Source organism: Balaenoptera physalus (genome assembly GCF_965194825.1).
Source record: "Balaenoptera physalus genome assembly, chromosome: 20".
Classification (NCBI taxonomy): domain Eukaryota; kingdom Metazoa; phylum Chordata; class Mammalia; order Artiodactyla; family Balaenopteridae; genus Balaenoptera; species Balaenoptera physalus.
Window position 1 is genome coordinate 35,302,982 of NC_138901.1, and position 17,230 is coordinate 35,320,211.

Sequence of the window (17,230 nt, forward strand, 5' to 3'; positions counted from 1 at the left end):
GTCTTCATGTTGACTTTTTAAGCAATGATAGTCATCAAGTGTTCTTTTGAAAAAGACAATAGAGAATAGAGCTCATTCTTTAATAAATTGAGACTGACTTGCCATCATGAAAATGACATTAGGAAATGATGATACAGTATAATTTACACTATAATGGATAGAGGAAGAGCATCTTACCAAACTGAGGATGAAGGCATTGGCCAGAGAAGGCCACTGGAGTTTAGGCATGAAGAGCCTTTAGGGGTTAGCATATGCAGCAGTTTGGCGGTGAAGCCTGTGCAAAGGAAACACCCATGAAGAAACATGAATATAGGAGAGTATGGTATTTGCATAGTGAGGTGGATGGACCTAGAGTCTGTCATACAGAGTGAAGTGAGTCAGAAAGAGAAAAACAAATACCGTATGCTAACACATATATATGGAATCAAAAAAAAAAAAAAAAAAGGTTCTGAAGAACCTAGGGGCAGGACAGGAATAAAGACACAGAGAATGGACTTGAGGACATGGGGAGGGGGAAGGGTAAGCTGGAACAAAGTGAGAGAGTGGCATGGACTTTTATATACTACCAAGTGTAAAATAGATAGCTAGTGGGAAGCAGCCGCATAGCACAGGGAGATTAACTCGGTGCTTTTTGACCACACAGAGGGGTGGGATAGGGAGGGTGGGAGGGAGATGCAAGAGGGAGAAGATATGAGGATATATGTATATGTATAGCTGACTCACTTTGTTATAAAGCAGAAACTAACACACCATTGTAAAGAAATTATACTCCAATAAAGATGTTTTAAAAAAAGAACTTAAATGATTAACTGGTACATTGTCCAATAGCCACGTGATGTAGGCAGTGAGTTTATTATTACTATCCAGTTTACATATGGGAAAACTGCTGCTCACAGAGGTGAAGTGACTTGGCTTGGGTCACACAGTTTAGAAGTAACAGGACTGGGACTTTAAGCCATGAAATTGCTATTTTACTGAACATTTCACTAAACCATATTTTTCTACACCACCACTTGAGATATTTTGAAGAACACTCTATATTCCCTAGTTTATCTCTGTCCTGGTTACCAACCAACCATGTAATGCACACTATTAGGTAAGCAATTGCACAAACCCAGATGCTTTGTGAATTAAAAACCTGTTGAAAAGTTAATGGTGAGCGAAATCCAAAGGACCAATATATATCTAGTGTCTGTTCTGTTCTAGCAACTTGGAGAGGGCTAAGCTGGCCAGTATAGATGCACTGAGTCCAGTTTTCAGCATAAACTTAGATTACCTCCCATTTAACCTGTTCCAATCTGCTTCATTTCTATGCTTGTTCCTTGTTTTCTCCTCCAATGCCTCTAGTTTAGAGGATCTGTTGTGTATTCACTTTCCATCTTGAACTTGTTACCAGTCCTCTGGCCTGTTTACAATGATCACTGCTCTGGCCCTGGGAAACTGAATGGCTAAGTATACTTCCTAATGGGGGTGAGTCATCAAAAATGTTATTTATATAATCAAATGATAAATAAGTAGAGGGACTATAGAATGTATAAACTTCTAAATTCTACTTTGGAAGACACAAATAATTGGCTAGCTGGTTTTGAGTCTTGCCTGAAAGACTGCTTTTCCCATTCTCATCATTCTTGGTATCACTCATTTTAGTGGATTTCTCAAAAATAAGACTGGGTTCTCAACCAGTGTCCACCTTGAGCCCATACCCAGCATTTAATAAACCATCCTCTCAAAAGAAAAATAAAAAGTTAACAAAACAAAGGTTCACTTCCACAAAACTTTAGTGGGTGTTATAGCTATTCTGTAAAATGTGTATAGAGACATGAAAGAAGATTCAAATCATAAGCTCCACAAAAAAACTTAAAATTTCTGACTAAATACACTTGCTCATCCCCAAAGTTTCTCTCTGGCAGCCAGCCATTTATTCAATTTCTCTTCTTTTCCTTTTCCCTTCTCCACATAGCCTTTCAAATCCCTTCTTTTTTAGAAAGCAGTTTCATGGTTATGCAATCATTATCCTGGGGACTTTGTGCTCCTGGAGGCCTCCCTCCATACTAAACTATTGATTTACAGGACAAATCTTTTGGGGTATGTAGACTCACAGGAAAGGTAGCAGTGGTGAAATTGGCTTTCTGAGAAACAGAATAATATTCCACATTCTTACACTGATATAGAGAACAAAACTAATTGCATTTTCAGATTTTATGTCTGCCTTTTTATAATATATAAATAATCTTATTGATATTTTAATTATCTCATATTAGGATTATATAAGAACATTCAGATATATTAAGAACAAATCATCCATTGCTTAACCAACATAATAGAGCACAGATGGAAATAAAGTCATGTATCAGGAACTAAAAATTTTGCTGGTGAGAATCCTTCACACATTCAGAGTGCTTTTACACACATTAGGGAATTTGGCCCTCAAAATAACCCAATGAGGTAAGTAGGGTAGGTGATATTATATCTATTTTACTGTTGAGAAAGTCAAGTTTTACCAAGGTTATAAAACTAGTGTGTGATAAAGTAGGAAAGCTCAAACCCACAATATCTGTGCATGTAACAGTCTCAGATAGTCATCAGTGCTGGTCCTCAAGTATTTCTGGACACAGTAGGCTTGCACTTCCCCACCCCATTTGAAGATAGACTGTGTGACATACTTTGGCCAATGTCACATGGGTGAAAATGACATATTACTTCTGGGAAAAAACTTTGAGAGCCACCATTCCTTGCCATCGTCCATGGTTATGGAGGAAGCATGTGTCAAATGGACCCTTCTTAATCTCATCCCTGAGTATCGATAATGAGAAGGGCACCAATATCAACTCACACTTGACATATAATTTAAATTCTTATGCTATTTTGGGAGGTTAAGTCACTGTGATTTGGGAGTTGCTTGTTACCACAGAATAGCCAAGACTATCCTGAGCTGTATATTTTTGACTTCTACTTTTTCCCCCTTCTCATGCAAGCTCTTTACATAGTATCATAAAATAGTTGAATGTTAATTGGATGATGGATCTGAATCACTGAGTCTATTTAGGAAAACTGAAATGGAAATAGTCTTTTTCAGGCTTCAGATGCAATACTAGGCCTCTGACCAATTCGTGACCTTGTCTGGACTACATGCTTGCTCATAAGCTGCCATCAGGAAGTCTGGAGGCCCTTAAGATAAAGAAAGGGAGTGGGTCTTGGAATTTCTTGAGCCCTGAGAACCTGGCCAGTTACCCAGGGTCTGGAAAATCTTGTGACTCACAAGGTAAAACAAACAGCATTGTTGAAGAAAACCAGAGCTGCATATTTGCACGCAAACTGATGATATCAGTTTGCAGCCTGGGATTAGAAGCGGACTCTCCTAGAGTACAATCTGAAGTCTCACCGATGGAGTGGACACACTGCCTGGGACCTTTCCCAACTGGGACTCCAGATTGCTGTTTCCAGGACTTCCCAGCACTGTTCGAGTCTGGATGTAGGTGTCGGCCCAATTTGATGATGTAAATGTTTTACTTCCCTCTCTCTCTTTTATATGTCTTTCTTTTTGATGATTTCCTACTAAAATTGAGCTAAAACTGTTTATTTGTGTGACAACTGGTGTCTTTTTGTTAACAAATCCTTAGAACCTAAAACGAAAGTAAAACTTTCAACAAAACAGTTTACTATCTTGATGCTTTACACTGGCTGCTTTATACCGATTGATAGCTCTGGCTAATAAAGAGGATTATAGTCATTTTTATCGTAATCAATTTTTCCTAACACGGAAGAGCAAGAACTTTTACTGTCTACCACCTGCCAATGGGAAATACAACATAACACAAAGTAACTGAGGGTCATCCATGAATTACCACTATGGAGAGTTATATCCAAAATATGTGCCAAAACATTCACAGGCTACTTTCTAGGTGGTGAGGGCAGCGAGGAGCAAGAGAAGAATGAAACATGTGGTGTTTATGTTAAAAATTAAAAAGAGAAAAATATTAATAGTGGTGGGTTGAAGAAATAGGAAAGCATTTTCTTTAGTGGTCCAAGCTGTGCTGGGAATGAAACAGCCATAGTTAAAAGATTAATAAAATACCTGTAAGTAGGAGACAAAAGATGGTGCTAGGGCAAGTGTGGTTATCATTAAGAATGACTCTAGAAACTTCTAGAAACAGTATTGTTTCTTACTTGTTCCTTCTCCCAACTAGGTAAAAATAGATACAGTTATAAAGCCAATAAAAATCGGCAGTTTATGAAATGTCTAAGCTTGTTATATTTGTGTATATATTCAGCACTGGTTATAAAGCTCTTTTTCCTATGAGTTCTATCAAGAATAGTGAGTATTCCAAGATGAGCTGGGTGGTGGCAATTCTAAATAAAGTGAAAAGCCTCAGAAATGTGATTTGAGGCTTCACAATAGAGTTTTGCATTCGCTATGTTTTTGAATGCTAATTCAGGTCATAGACAAATTGAGTGGCCACTGGGATATCATAATTTGAGGGGGTAACTAAAGGCCTGTCTGCCTTCCCAAATATAAAGTGATTTATCCTTTTCCCTCCATTGTGTCTATCTTTCACAAATAAGCTCCTTAAAAGCTCCCTCTATACTGAAAATTGCAACTACCAAGTTTTCCTCTGTTGACATTTTTCAGGAATAGATATTTTTACCCACAGGTAATGTTTAATACACAGCAAGGATTTTTCTGCATCATTGCTTCTCAAACGCTAATGTGCATGCAATCACTTGAGGATCTTGTTAAAAATGAAGATTCTGATTCTGCAGGTCTGGGCTGGGACTTGAGATTCTACGTTTCTTGCTGTCTCCAGGTGACCCTGATGCTGTTGGTCAAGGATATCCTATTGAGTGGCAAGTTTCCAGATGAGGACATCAAATCAGACTGGTTAAGTAAGTGGTAAAACCATGACTGGAAGACAAGTATGTCTGACTCCACAGCCTATATTCTCGGTTAATCATTAGTTTCCCCATAGAGATAGGCACAGATAGCACATTCTCTGAGGAAAAAAGAGGTTAGCCTGACAACAATGGGTTGCTAAGCTAGGAAAAAACAGACATGTCAGCTCTCACTCATTTTGGGAAGTATATGTCTTAAGCTCAGAAATCTTAAAATTAGACAGTTTCTGCCTGTATTACAGCACACTAGCTGTTTTCATGGCTCTACCTTGTGAAGTCCCACCATTGCCCCACTGAAGAGAGGCAGAGAGATTTCATAGCATGTGGGATCAAGATTTGGTGCCAACATAGCACAGTCTCCATGATAATAAAGTCGTCGCAGTGCAGGAGAGTGCAAGAAAGACATTTAATCGGGCTCTTGACCTGGGAATTGAGAACCTCGGCACCAGGAGCCTGGGAATGTCTTACAGCAAATGGCATCAGTGGTATATTAGCACACTGAGACTTAGGTGAAAGCCCACTTCAGAAGGCTCCAGAACTCACTGTGTGTTTCATCACTGCTACTCTACAGCAATGGATACTGCAGGCAGAAAACAGAGCAGTCATTAAAATCACTGCAACCTCTACAGGAAAAATTTTCAAAAAACTGCAAGCCTACCAAAGAAAATAGCACTCCAGGGTGGGAAGCCTTTTAACATGGACAATGAGAGAGGGATTCTGAAAGGGGTTAGAGATCCCCCCAAGGGGAAGACCAGGAAGAATAAAAGATTATTGTTGCACTTAACAATTTACCTAAGGCAAAACCTTAACTTTTCTGTAATTGAGTAACTTTTAAGAGGTTTATATACTTAGCAGCTCCTATATGTTATTTCCCACATCTGTCTACACCTGTGTCACCCAGAGTCCATGACTCCTTCCAATGACACATGCACATCACTTTTCATTCCTTTTCTGGGCCCTTGTTCCTACTCTTCCATCAAAAGTAAAAATCTTACTCCTCTTTCTTCAAGACCCCTCAGAAAACCATGAAGGCTTTTCTGATTACATTTCTCTCACAGCCTCCATCGTCTCCACCTTGGTCCAAGCCATCAATATTTCTCCACTGGACGGCTGTAAGAACCTTCTAATTTGTTTCCCTGCTTTAATGCTTGCCTTCCATGTGATCACTCTTGCATGTAGCAATCAAAATGATATTTTAAATTTTTTTTATTGAATGAAGGACTCTGAATTCTATAGTGCTTTACAATTTTCAAAAATTTCACACTCATAATTTCATATAATCCCACAATAACACCTTTTTCCCCCTATATTGCCCCTCCCCTCTTCCCTCTCCCCACTGGTAACCACTAGTTTGTTCTCTATATCTGTGAGTCTGCTTCTTTTTTGTTTTGTTCATTAGTTTGTTGTATTTTTTAGATTCCACATATAAGTGATATCATACAGTATTTTTCTCTCTCTGTTTGATTTATTTCTCTAAGCATAATACCCTCCAAATCCATCCATGTTGCCACTAATGGCAAAATTTTATTCCTTTTTATGACTGAGTAGTATTCCTCTATGTACATATACCACATCTTTTTTATCCATTCATCTGTTGATGGACCCCTTGGTTGCCCCCATATACTGGCAACTGTAAATAATGTTGCTATGAACATTAGGGTGCATGTATCTTTTTGAATTAGTGCGTTTTTTTCAGATATATATCCAGGAGTGGAATTGCTGGGTCATATGGTAGTTCTATTTTTAGTTTTTTGAGAAACCTCCATACTACTTTCCACAGTGGCTGCACCAATCTACATTCCCACCAACAGTGTACAAGGGTTCTCTTTTCTCCACGTCCTTGCCAACATTTGTTATTTGTTTTCTTTTTGATGATAGCCATTCTGACAGATGTGAGGTGTTATCTCATTTTTGTTTTGACTTATGTTTCCCTGATGATTAGCGATGTTGAGCATCTTTTCATATGCCTGTTGTCCATCTACATTTCACCTTTGGAAAAATGTTTATTCGGTTCTTCTGCTCATTTTTTAATTGGGTTGTTTGTTTTCTTGATGTTGAGTTGTATGAGCTGTTTATAGTTGTTGAATATTAAGCCTTTATCGGCCATATCATTTGCACACAGTATTTTTTAAAATATAAATTAGATCATGCCAATCTCTTTTCTTAAAACCCTCCCATGGTCTTCATCATACTTCTCCTATCACACTCTGTAGAGTCTCAGCCCTGGCTGCACATGAGAATCTCTTGTAGAGATTTTACAAAATAACAAAACCTGGACCCCACACCAGATTACTATGGAGGACGTACCACTCGCCAGGTGATTCTCAGTGCAGCCAGGTTTGTGAACCTCCATTCTATGTGGTCTGGCCTGTGCCACCTCTGACTTTCATAGCACTTACTCCTCCTGATCTTTGTACTGCTGTCTCCATGCCATCATTCAGTCTCAGCCCAAAAGGTACCTCCTCAGGAGGCACCCTCAATCACCTTTCTCTGCCTAAATTTACCTTGCTTACTCGCACTGGGACCTGTACTGTCCTACCTGAAAATAAGCTCCAGTGACACAGGAATCTTGTGTCCTGTCCACTGTGCCTGGCCCAGTGTAGACAATTCATTCAGTAAACATGTGTGAACAAGTTACTGAGCGAATTCCCCAGGCAGAACGGATCACTTCCTCTTCTGTTTTCTTCTGTATCCTCCTAGCACTTTAGAGATTACTTCATTAAAATACATGTTCCATATTTTATCTAGTTACATCTACACCTGTTTTCTCTCTAGGTTGTGAGCTTCATGAGTGTGGGAGCTATATATTATTCATCTTTCTATTTCTATTCCCTAGCAGTGCATTAAATATATGATAGATGCTTAATAAAACTAAGATATTACCTTTCATTATTAAAACCGGAAATTATATGAGTAGTGATATATCAAGGATGGTAGAGTCCATCTTGGCTTATCAGTAACTGCAGCAATTATTTAAAAATTGGGCTGAAAATTTTCAGAGGAGAATTTTAACACAGGTATTATTTAGAATTGCTAGCACGTGGTGATAATAAAAAGTAGATGAACTCAGTTGTTTATTATTGATTTTAATTGTCTACAGACAATGTATCCTCAATATGTCTGCACTCCAGACTGACCCCTATTTCTGTCTTTCCTCAAGTACAAAACTGTTTTTGAGAGGTACAAAAATTCCTTTGCGTGACTATTGTCTTCTTCTATCAAAGCCTCAGACAATTAAGAGCTAAAGTTCAAGGTAGCCCTCTTGGCTAAGCCTTAGCCAACAATTACACATTCATGGGAACTTGAGACTCTAGTAAACCACAATGAAGCTAATTACCTATTTGTTACAAGCCTGCAGACATTGGTATCATGGAGATGCAAAGCAGCCCAACTGTGCAAGAATAAAATAATATTATCTGCTATATTACAGTTAAAGAAACAGCCCAGAGTCATTTTATGTGTTTGTGATTGCATTTATTTTATTGGGTATTCTTTTTTTATTAGAAAAGTAATACAATGCTTGTAGTCACAAGGAAAACAATATGAAAATATTAAAAAATTAATAATTTTTATTTAACCCTCCAGTCTACCTCCAACATCCTATGTTAATTTGCAATTTGGTATATATCCTCTGTACCTATTGATATTTCTGTGCTCTTAGAAATATAGAGAAATGATAGACAGAAAAGGTATATACACACACATACGTATTTCATGTTTTTATGAAGATTGGGTCATCCTATACAACTTTTCTATAAAACTTGCTCTCTGTCAACAGGATATCCTATTCTTCCCTCTGGGTCATTACATACAAATATAAATCATTCTTTTAAATTTATATATTCATTCACTCATCATATTTATTATGACTGTCTATAGATATCTGCTTTAGACATTCAGGTGAACAAAACAGACAAAATCCTTGCTTTCATGGAATTTGCATTCTAATGTGGGAGACAGACAATAAACACATAAAGAAATAAAATAACAGCCTGTCACATGGTATTGAGTGTTGTAGGGGACTCCAGAGAAAAGGGGTATGGGAGAGGCTTGCCTTTTTACATAAATGATTGGGGAAGGTGTGTAAGCCAAGAACTGAAGGAAAAGAGCCAGCAAGAGATGCATCTATCTGGGGCAAGAACTCTCCAGGCACAGAGGACAGCAATAAAAACAACACGGCCAAAAATATCCTACTACAAATTTTCTTATGTACTGAAGTTTCTTGAATCATTAGTCAAAAGATATACACATATAAAACACAGACCCTGGATCACTTTTGCAGCAATTTACATTCCTATTACAATATATAAGGATGCCCCTTTCACCACAAATTGATCAGCACTGGCTACAATCAATCTTTTTAATTTTTGCCAAACTGATGTTTTGATTTTCATTTCTCTAATTACTGGTGATGATATGCAAATTTTCATATGTTTTTTGGCAAATAATAGATTCTCAGTTGGAGACTTTAAGTATATTTGTGTTAAGGTTGTTATTACCTAACCCCTGGCTCTTTGGCACAGAGCAAAGCAGGAAAGCACCACCTATGTTGTAAAGTTGAGTTCAAGATAGGACATTCCCCAGAGCATTGGAAGCCCAGCCTCCTAAGATAACCAGGCAGATGGTGGTCAAACAAGAAGACAAGTTATTGAGTCAAGAGATACTGCTACCTGGCCTTCTGGATTGAATTGGTTTTGGAGATAAATGAGGCAACCTAAAGGCAGATAGACATTTTTTATAAAATTTTAATTAGAAGGAAGAAAAAGTACAGGGAATGGTATCCTTCAACTCTGATGGCCTATGATCTAGTACTATGCCTTCCAAATAAGGATCACTCTAGGATTTCTTTTCCATCAACACATAGGTGCATTCACTAACCTGTAATATTACCTACTGACCCATAAAGTATCAAAGAATTATCCTTTCTAACATTCAGTTTCTGAATTGAAATAAATAATTCTGAGATCTTAATGTAGTCTAAATATTCATGTTTTGGGAAATAACCCAGAACAAAAGATTTAAGTTTTATAGACTAGCCCTGGCTAAGATGGGTCCGACCTGGAAATAGACACACCAACTAGGACTTATGGGACTCAATCTGCACTCCCAAACTAGCTTCCATGGCTGCTTTGAAAACACAATGGTCTGGTCAAAAACACATGTGTAATGTTGCAAATACAAATCCCCTTCTTGGCTATTCACAATGCACATTTGCATTTTAAAGACCCTAAGTAGTTCCAACAAAGAAACTTGTTCAAATTTGTTGAATGGTTTTTAAAAATTATTTATTCAGAGAACATGTTTTTGTCTTAATGTTTTGCTTTAAAGTTAGCTTAGGAAGTATCACAACATGGAGTGTGGATTCCAGAACATGCTGATAATTTTGCATTCTGACACAGAGGCCCTAATAAGCTGAATTCAAGAACAATTTTGTTTCTTTATTAATAGATACCATAATGATGTTTAAATGTGCATGCATAATCTGTGATGATTCTATTCAAAATTTTAACTCATTGGGGTCCAAGGACTTCAACATGACTTACCTTAAAATAATACCAGTGTTTTCAATTAAGAGTGCTTACTATGATCCTAGGTTGTGCTAAATGAATTATGGATTGTCTGATTTAATCTCCATGAAAACCTTATGATATAGGTACTAGCATTCCCATTTTACAGATGTTAAAGTTGAGGTTTAGAGAGATTAAGTACATTGCTCAAGTATCCAGAGATAGCATGTTTAGGCTTGGAGGTTTTTACTCCCAATGGTCCAACTATAGTGTTTTATCACTCTAAATATTGTCGTGCCAGGTACTAGATTTCAGCAGCCTATTTTAATGATTGCTTAGAAAATAGCAGTAACTATAGTTGTCATTGACATTAGAGTGCTTCAGTAACAAGAAAATATATTTCTTAATTAAAAAAAGCATGTGGACGATGACTATTGGGAATCTAAAACTTAAAACATTCAGCAAGTGGGTAGGTAGGAAAGTCATAAATTAGCATCAGGGAAACAAAAAGTGAGAGCATAATCTCAAAATGAATGTCCATCTTTTAAATTTAATAAAATTAGCTTTAGCAAAATTTCTCTAATCATTGTTATTTTTCCAACAACCAGTGAAAATGGTTTGGGATGGCAAATTTGGCACAAAAAGGACATGACAAACACTAAGAGGCGAGAAAAAGGATATCAGCAGCACGTGGTCCCAAGAACAAAATGAAACCCAGTCACTGAAAGTAGAGCTGCATATCAGAGGCTTGTTCAGTGGCAAAGCTTGTTTGGCAATGACTGGTAAACACTCACTTACTCCCCTTAAGTTTTACACTATCCCCACCCTGTAACAACAATAGCAACAATAACACACACACACATACACACACACACACACACACACACACACCCTTCAGGGGAATTCATCCCAGCATGGAGATCAATTCAAATGACAGCAACTGTTAAAAAAGAAGTCTCTATTCCTTTTATCTAACTCTCCTATGCTTCCATATTCATCTGAACCCCTTTCAGAATGTCTTCAAGACTTTGGGAAATGTTCCATGTCTTCTTGACTTTTGATACCAGTGCTTTCCAAATTGTTTAGGCTTATCTAATAATTGTAATCACCACAGGCTTTTTCTGAGTTAATAATGTCTGATTCAGAAGTAACTTGTCCAGCCTTGGATCAGAGAATCTGAACTGTTATTCCAAAGGGTTAGAATTGTTACCAAGCCAAACTTGGGTCTGCTCACACCTGTGCAGTAAAGTCAATCTACTGACACCAGCTTGTGGTGAAAGAAAGTGCAGCATTTACTCTAAGGCACCAGACAAGGAGTCTGGGCAGCTAATGCTCAAAGACCCTGAACTCTCTGATGGTTTTGGGGGAACAGTTTTTATAGGCAAAATTTGTGGGAGGTCTGCAGGGTGTGTAACCTTCCTCTTATTGGTTGGTGGGGAGGTTAACAGGGGGTGTTCCAGGAATCTCAATCGTCAGCCTCTGGTTCCAATCAGTTTGGGGTCCACATGCTTGTCCTCAGCTTGAAGTTACTTACCATCCTCCACCTGGGTGGGGGCCTCAGTTCCTGTAGAAGAACTCAAAGATATGTATCAGATTGTTATGTATATCCCTTGAAAAGGAACTAGGACCCTGCCCCATCACAGCACTATTGTTTTTTGACTGCCTTTCCTTTGTTTCTGTGTTCCCTCACTCCTCTAATTAGTAATTGAATCTGCCCTTGGCAACTCAGGGAAGGTCTAGGACACAGAAACCTTTTTCGTACAAACAAGAAATGAGGGACACAGAAAAGCTTTTGTGCCTGGTAAGGCCCCACAGGGTCCTGCTTGGTTTCAGTCCCCCGTTTTCTTTAATACTCCTCAATCTTGAGGGGAACAGGTATTGGACAAGAAAGGAAATAATGTTTTGAATAGAGAGGTTAATCATAAACTCAGCAGAGGAAATCAATTTTAGGGGGACTCGGTTTCAGAATTAACTTTCCCATGTTGAACTGGAAGATGATGCTTATCTTATTCTGGCTCCAACACTTTATAGCTCTATGGCTTGGGGCACGTTATTTATCTCCTCTGTGCCTCAATTTTTTATTTGTAAAGTGGCAAACACAACACCTATCTCTTAGGCTTCTTGTTAAGATTATGTGAAATAATCCATGGAAGGCATTTAAAACAGTGTCTGGCACATAGTAGTCCTCAATAAAAGTTAGCCATGATTACTGTTATATGGACTATTGTTACTTTTATTATATATTGTTGCAATATTGGCAAAGATGAATTCTTCAACCTGGAATTTCAGTCCAGTCTGTGCACCGAGTTGCACAGAGAAGCCTTAATTTTACTCATCAGGTTGGTGATTGATGCTTGTTTGCTAACACTGAAAATGTTGGCAAAAGCAGGAATGAGGGCTGGCAGAGCAGTCATACTAATTACCAAAGGTGCAAATTCAACATGTAGCACACTTACAAGACATAATGAGCCTTTGCTGAGGTGAAACAGGAGGTTTGTTACATACAGTCGAATTAGATGCTATAATTGCTTAACATCACAAACGTGAACTGAAGAAAGCAATCCACCCACCTCTGCATGACAACAAAGGAGTTCCCTCCAGCTGGCTGATAAGCAGGGAACCAGGACATAAGGGTAATTCAGTCAAAGCAGCAGTTGATTAGATACCCTGCTGTCTGTTCTCAAACACCACAGGGAGTAACAGAAGAATGTGAGGAAGGAACAATGTCTTTCATCAAGGAGAACCTGTAACATTTCTTCAGCTAATGAGAGCATTGGGGGTGGGTCTTTTGTACTTCTATTTGTTTAAAACACGGGGGTTGAATCGGCCAAATAAGTAGCAACCATGATGGGAATTAGAACAACTGTTGGTGCCTGCCTTTAAGGAATATTTTGCATTATCCTGAACAGGTTCAAGTAAAGTACATTAGGGTTTTTAGAATCTAAGATAAATTTAATGATGCTGAGAGAATACACATACTTATTTAATTTAGCAGTTGTCATTTAACAAATTTTTCAACAGTGCCACCTGCAGGCAAACATGTGCTCCTTTAATGGAGTGCCAGGGAGTGTGTCAGGAGAGAATCACCATCTCTGGTAAATTTGGCCAGGGCTTTCAGATCACAATAAAATTTTAATCCTAACTCTGGCTTTATTAAGTACATGAACTTGAGCAAGTTTTTCAACCTTTCTGAGTTACTCAAAGTTGTTTTGCACCTCCAGTGACAGGAAATCCATTTTTAACAGAAACAGACTATTCCATGTTTGGACACTGGCATGCTAGGATGTTCTTTATAAAGCCATCTTGATACAATTTTATTCATTCGTTCAATTTCTCCTTCTTGGGGATATTCAAAATAAGACTCATCTTTCATCCATATAGCTCTTAATATATTGGAAAACAAATATCAGGTTCCTTTTTTTTTTTTTTAAGTATTTGTTTATTTATTTATTTATGTCTGTGTTGGGTCTTCGTTTCTGTGTGAGGGCTTTCTCTAGTTGCGGCGAGCGGGGGCCACTCTTCATCGCGGTGCGTGGGCCTCTCACTATCGCGGCCTCTCTTGTTGCAGAGCACAGGCTCCAGACGCGCAGGCTCAGTAGTTGTGGCTCACTGGCCTAGTCGCTCTGCGGCATGTGGGATCTTCCCAGACCAGGGCTCGAACCCGTGTCCTTTGCATTGGTAGGCAGACTCTCAACCACTGCACCACCAGGGAAGCCCTCAGGTTCCTTTTTAAACTTCCCTTCACCAGGCTAGTAATTATTAGTTGTCTTTAGGACTATCCTATACAAAATGAAAATAGACAATAATCACTTATATCAGTGGTGATCTCATGCATTATAAGCATTTTTTCAGAGCTTTGTGAGATATTTCTGTTATTCCTATTGTGTGTTTGTTAAAACTGAATCTCGGGTAAGTGGATTTCTCAAGATCACACAGTTACTGCTATATTTTTAAACAAAATCATATGATAATCAAATGCCTTGAGGCAATAACCATTTGAAATTTGATGGAATCAACCTCTTCCTAAATTCATATAAGTTCATAACCCTGTACATAGATTTAAGCACCCTTGAAACCCTATCCTTGATCTCAGATCCTCAGTAAGCCTACCTGGACCTCAAGTTTAAAACTCCAATTTTAAAGAAATTAAAGAGATAGGACCCAAATTCTATCCTCTTTCCCCCAATCTTATTTTCCATTCTTCCTCAGCAAATATTCTAACTCCACAAACTCCAATAAAAGAAACAAATCCCTTGGTTTTGTTGGCCTAGTGAACAGTACTTCTCTGGTGTTTTCACCTTAGCAAATAAAATTTACTGCTAAAAAGTCAGAAGGCTACTCTGTAATTTTCAGTTTGCACAGTTCTTCGATCTGGCATACTACAGAAATTTCAAATCTATCACAGGTGGGTGGTAAGTAGCAACCCCCTGAGACTAGCTTCCAGAAAAAGTCAGCACTTTCCACACACACAAAAAAGGAGAAAACATTCTTGTCTGGTAAGAAGATAGAAAGCTCAGGGTCAAGAAGGCAGCAGATGTGTGAATCTAAAGTTTTCAGAAGAGAGAAGGAAAGATTGCTTTTCAAGCTATAATTTTCAGCTCTGTGAAGGCACCAAAAGCACAGATCATTGAAATGTGGCTATTGTATTTCAGGCATTGATTTTTGTCATGAGGTAAAGGGAATAGGCAAACACTGAATTTTCATTAGCTCCTTGGGGAAAGTGAGCATCCTCACCAAACCAAACTGTCCAGAACATATTAAGGGATAATTTATATAAGCTGGCTCAATGGAACTTGAACAAATAGCAGCAATAGCAATAAAGCATTTCTAGATGAGTTGCTAATTTCAACTAGATCATGTCTTTGTTAAAGAGCTACCAATTCAAAGCACTTGTCTTTCCTTTACTCAAAACTTTAATGGGAAAACTGTCTTTTGTTTTCTTTTTCCTCTTGTATATGTTTTAGACAAAAGGACACCATGAAAACCAGAAGGGTTAAGAGATAATGGAGGGATGACAATACCTGTAAGAAACAGAGATGACTATGTTAGAAATCAGTCCTGGTCACTGGTATCATATTATGTACTCAGACACCAAAGTAAGCATTGGGAAGTGTATTGAGTGATATAGAACAATTTCTGTGGCGTTTATCAAACCCTACTTGATACTATGCTACTTCCTTTATTCTCCCTATAAAATCATCTGCTTCCTGAGGTCAGAGATGCTCTCTTGCTCACCACAGCATCTATAGGCTTTATGGCTTTTTTCGCCTGGAGATACTAAGAATAAGTGTTTCTCTACAATGTAAATATTATCCTGGGTATTTTGGCACGTAAAATCTCAGAATTTTGTATTTTTGATAGGATACTGGCATAGGAATTAAGTTTCAAAAAGACTTGTAACTCAATACTGCATGACTGGGGAGACCTTCAAGATGGCGGAGGAGTAAGACGTGGAGATCACCTTCCTCCCCACAGATACATCAGAAATACATCTACGTGTGGAACAACTCCTACAGAACACCTGAATGCTGGCAGAAGACCTCAGACTTCCCAAAAGGCAAAAAACTCCCCCACGTACCTGGGTAGGGCAAAAGAAAAAAGAAAAAACGGAGACAAAAGAATAAGGACGGGATCTGCACCTTGGGGAGGGAGCTGTGAAGGAGGAAAAGAGCTGTGCCTCTAAGATGGGAGAGCCGAGTCCAGGACATTGGTCCACCAGAGACCTCCCAGCTCCATGTAATAGCAAATGGTGAAAGCTCTCCCAGACATCTCTGTCTCAACTCTAAGACCCAGCTGCACTCAACAACCAGCAAGCTACAGTGCTGAACACCCTATGCCAAACAACTAGCAAGACAGGAACAGAACCACACCCATTAGCAGAGAGGCTGCCTAAAATCATAATAAGGTTGCAGACACCCCAAGAAACATCACGGGATGCAGTCATGCCCACCACAAAGACAAGATCCAGCCTCATCCATCAGAACACAAGCACTAGTCCCCTCCACAAGGAAGCCTACACAACCCACTGAACCAACCTTAGCAACTGGGGACACACACCAAAAATAAGAGGAACTACAGACCTGTAGCCTGTGAAAAGGAGACCCCAAACACAGTAAGTTAAGCAAAGTGAGAAGACAGAGAAACACACAGCAGATGAAGGAGCAAGGTAAAAACCCACCAGAACAATCAAATGAAGAGGAAATAGGCAGTCTACCTGAAAAAGAATTCAGAGTAATGATACTAAAGATGATCAAAAATCTTGGAAATAGAATGGAGAAAATACAAGAAACATTTAACAAGGACCTAGAAGAACTAAAGAACAAACAAACAATGATGAACAACACAATAAACGAAATTTAAAATTCTCTAGAAGGAATCAATAGCAGAATAACTGAGGCAGCAGAATGGGTAAGTGACCTGGAAGATAAAATAGTGGAAATAACTACTGCAGAGCTGAATAAAGAAAAAGAAATTGAAAAGAATTGAGGACAGTTTTGCAGACTTCTGGGACAACATTAATTGCACCAACATTGGAATTATAGGGGTTCCGGAAGAAGAAGGGAAAAAGAAAGGGTCTGAGAAAATATTTGAAGAGAGTATGTTGAAAAGTTCTCTAAAAGTTCCCTAAATGATCAATCAAGTCCAGGAAGCACAGAGAGTCCTATACAGGAAAAATCAAAGGAGAAACACGCCATGACACATATTAATCAAACTATCAAAAATGAAATACAAAGAAAAAATATTAAAAGCAGCAAGGGAAAAACAACAAAAAACATACAAGGGAATCCCCATAAGGTTAACAACTAATCTTTCATCAGAAACTCTGCAAACCA

At 38.4% G+C, this 17,230-nt stretch overlaps 1 long non-coding RNA gene across 1 annotated transcript; it reads left to right on the top strand.

The window, feature by feature from the left end:
• Positions 1-792: 792 nt before the first annotated feature.
• LOC309650629 lies at positions 793-16,740 on the top strand. The gene is made up of 3 exons (XR_014257655.1): positions 793-3,472; positions 4,806-13,807; positions 14,119-16,740. It is a non-coding gene; the product is annotated as an uncharacterized lncRNA (long non-coding RNA).
• The last annotated feature ends 490 nt before the right edge of the window (positions 16,741-17,230 follow it).